This window comes from Cynara cardunculus (genome assembly GCF_001531365.2).
Source record: "Cynara cardunculus var. scolymus isolate 2C chromosome LG 17, CcrdV1, whole genome shotgun sequence".
Taxonomy (NCBI): Eukaryota; Viridiplantae; Streptophyta; class Magnoliopsida; order Asterales; family Asteraceae; genus Cynara; species Cynara cardunculus.
The window spans coordinates 19,709,676-19,713,903 of NC_037544.1; positions in this window are offsets into that span (position 1 = coordinate 19,709,676).

Sequence of the window (4,228 nt, forward strand, 5' to 3'; positions counted from 1 at the left end):
CGGGCATCTTTTCTTTCCTTTTCTCCTCTGCATGTGCTTGCGTAGCCTTTGATCTATGACTTGGTGGCGCTTGGGCTTGTTGGCGAGGAGTAGAGGCAGAGGGGTCAGCCTTTGGAATGGAACTTGTGGTGGTTACTGGCTGGTTCTCCCCCTCTTGACGGCTTTGAGGGCCAGACAGGTCTGGGTCTTCGTCGTTGTCAAGCCTTCTCTTTTTCAAGGCCTCGGTACATGTAGTTGATGGCTCCATATTCCTCTTTAGTCTCTATACGTCCGTTGGAGGCATGGTCTTGATCTTCTCATCGAAGAGCTCAATGATCTCTCATGCTGCCGTTGTGGCCTTTAGGATCTCCATATCCGTGTGGTATTGAAAAGTTACTAACGAACGGCGCACCTCGGCTACTGCATGCTTGGTTGTGCTATTGAAGTTGAAAGTGAAATAGGCCATCTTTTATAAGAGATGGTCATCCAGAGCATTCATCGCTAATTGGGAGACATAGTCGACTGGTACATTCAAAGGAATGAGCTCTTGAGCGTCTTGGGATGAAGTGGAAAAGCTCCATCCTTCTGAATGTGTGCAAAGACCCTTTGCAGGGTCTCTGCATTGCTTGCCGTCAATTTCTAGAGGCGATCGAGGTGAGAGGCATTTGTCAAAAACTTAGCCCTCAATATTACTAAGGATAATCGAACCTTATCCAAAGCAGATGCAGAAGGAGATGGCTCTACACGGGCCATATTGAGTTTTAGCTCATCGAAGGAGCAAAGCACAGAGTTGGCAAAAGACTGGAACTCGTTCTTTGTGACATATGCTTTTGTGGTAACCTCTAGCTCAACACATGGGCCAGATTGGGTCCTTGTTCCTAGGACACCTTCTATCTCGATTTGTGGAATGTTGGTCGAGGAAGGATTTCAAGCGGATCCTTGTGTATCTCTTAGGGGAGAGGGAACTACCGCTGTTCTATCGTGAAGAGTTTCCTCAGTAGGTTCAAATCCTACCAAAGGACACTCCACGAGTTGACTAGGAGACTGGTTGAGAGTCTCTAAGTCTTGTGCACCTATTCCTTGATCTGAACAAGGTGGGGAAACAACTAGTGTAGAGGAAACAAATTCCTCTGGATGGGAAAGTGGCGTGGTATGAGGGGACATACCACTTATCTTTTCAAAGGTTTCACCCTTTTGAGAGGGTGATTCCTGGAATGTGGCTTCCCTTTGGCTGTTTTAGCCAGAGACAGATGCGACCTCTGGCTGGTTTGACTGGCTTGGGATCGAGGTGTGCACCTCTTGTTCAATGATCTCTGTGTCTCGACCACAAGAGTTAGAAGATGTGGTAGCACTGGGAGTTGGGCTAGGAAAGTATACGTGCCTATTTATGGTTCTAGACTGCTCTGGCTCTTCCTAAGGCAGAGCAACTACTCCTCCTTCTTCCTTATCATCCTCTTCACTCTCTCCAAACTCAACAGCTACGCCAACATCATCATCAAGGGCGTATTCCCCGTCATTTGCTGCATTAGACCCAATAGCATCATCATCAAGAGCGTCTTTCCTATCATTTGCTGCATTAGACCCAATAGCATCTTGACGCTCTTGTTCTTCTTCATCTTCAGAACTCGAGAAGAGCCCCAAGTCTTGTTTGGCTTCTTCTCTTCTAATTCTTTCTTCTTCCTCTATTTGAGCAATTTCTTCTTGTTTCTCTCTTTTTACTCTCTCTCCCCTGCCTTCCTCATCTTTTCTCTTCTTTTTTTGCCTCCACCCTCTTTCACTTTATCTCCTTCTCCCTCTCCTGCCTTACTCCCTCATCCTCTACCTGAGGCCTTTGTGCCTCCTCTGTTTCCTCACCCTTTTGGTTCAACCCTATGCATACCGGGGTTCGAGGCACTGATTTACCTTATGCACATGCATATTGGCAACATCGAGATTGTGCTCGTCAATGCTAGGTCTTAGAAGAAGACCTAGAAAACGAGGAAACAGAAGCGCTGTCAGGTCCTTTCCCTTTGCGACCTCCTGACACTTCTTGGCAACTACGGTGTTAAACATCGTGTTAAAGATCAAAGAGTAATCCAAGGGTAGATCCAAAAATATCTCATAAATGATCTGCAAGATGGTTGTTGAACACATATCAAGACTCCCAATTTTCCCTGTCAATGAACGGTTGACCAATGTGAACATTGTGCTCCACATTGGTAGCAGGTACTGTCTTCGATATTGTGATGGGTAATGGATCTCCTTATTTTACCCCAACAGCTTTAGGAAGGCCACCAGTTCATCCCCAGATGGGAGAGGGGCATACTCGGTCAAACCAAGGTCAGTCTTGGTTGGTATTTGAAGAACGCGTGGAGAGTGACCCAGAAATTCTTATAGTGACGTACTCCTTGGAGGAGGGTACATAAAATTCTCCAACAATCTTTTGTTGGGATTCTGTAACATCACAGGTTTGCCAAAACTCCTGAATGAAGTGTTCAGGGACAAGGTCGTCGGCGTTTGTGAGGGCAGGGTTCAAAAAGTGATGTTGAAGAATATCAACAATGGGGCGAACCTTGGGGTCGAAACTGTCCAAGGTGAGATGAAGAGAATGATTATTTTGCTTCAGTGGAAGGGGAACAATGTTTTGGCTAGTTTCTTCCACTGTTTTGAGGGTTGTGGTTTGAGTTTCAGAGTTGGCGAAGTCTGAAGAAGACGGTTTTGCAAGTTTGATTGAAAGAAATGAGGGTTTTAAAAGATTAGGGTTTTGAAGAATCGGTTCTTGATTCTTCGATTAAAGATTTGGAGAAGTGTTTTAAAGAACTTACTTGGAAAAAATGTTGGTTGATTCGACCATAGATTGAAGTTACAGTAAGCTTGGCGTTCGTCAATGGCAATTGTTCTTCGAGAGCTTGAAGACAATTGAATATCTGGAGAGCTTTTGAAGGCATAAAAGATAATTTGGGTTAAAATAACTTGTTTAAATAGTAAAACTGAAGCGGTTAATTCACTTGCCGGTGGGGAGATGCCACGTGGCCTGACAGGCTGCAAATGGCGCCAACCATATTTGAAAAATTAAAGACACAGGCGGTGACGCTTTTGTAAATGACAGCTTATTTTCAAATATTAAAATAAAGAACTGTACACCTTCCAATAAAAAATAATATATCTTTGAGATCTTTAAAGAACCAGACGAAAGTCTGTTGGGTTCAATACTGTGTTGATATGTTGTATTCAAGTTGTTTCTCCTATTTTGTAATAGTTAGGGTTAATGCTTTCTTAGTATAAATAGGAGTTTAGTAGTTTAATTGTAATTAGTCTTGCTAATCATTTTGTAATCACTCTCTCAAGAAATACATTCAAACCTTTGGTGAAATTCTCTCTCTACTATTGATTCTACTTTGAAAATTATCTGATTTGATTGATAATTGGGGAATTACAATTGGTATCAGAGCATAGGAGCAACAATTAGTTTGAAGGATTACACGAATTCGAGGATTTTTGCACAAAATATGGAATTTTTCACTATTTCATCGCCTGTGTTCTTGAGTTTATCGCCTAGGTTCTTGAAGTTTTTGACTGATTTGATATTTTTCTTCTCTAATCGCATCATAATTCATTGTTAATTGTTAAAATTTGGATTACTAAAGTCGCGATTACATTCTGAACATATTTGATTCACACTGTTTTGCAAGCTAATCAATATTTGTAACAATTTTGACAGATTTTTGAGTTTACGAAAACTTTCTGTTTCTTCAAAAAGTTCATAATTTTTCGAGTTTTGATCCAAAATTTTGGTGAAAAGTTGATAAAGTTGTGTTTTTGCTTGAAGATAAATAGTATAAATCCTTGATCGATTTAGGCTAATCCGTACAAAAGGCTAATCGATTAACTCTTATCCGGATAAGATTAGATATGCTCAAGGAGTTGTGCGATTTAAGTAAATCACTTGTTGTTTTGTGCGGGTTAAGTGTAAATCGCTTGTCCCTTTGAGCGATTTATGTGTAAATCTTTTGATGTGTTGTGCGATTTAGGTCTATATCGCTTGGTTCTTCTGCGATTTGTCTTCATTTGAGTTGTGCGATATGAGCATTTATCGCTCATCGTATCATCTGATTTATCATCCGATTTGTGACTTAGTGGTGAGAGTATGGTCTAAATCGGACAACCCTTTGTTCGATTTATCTTAATCCCGACAACCTTTTGTTCGGATTAGCAGTTGAAGGGTCATTTTTCAATCCTATATATATTCGTCCGATTTTTACTTCTCATT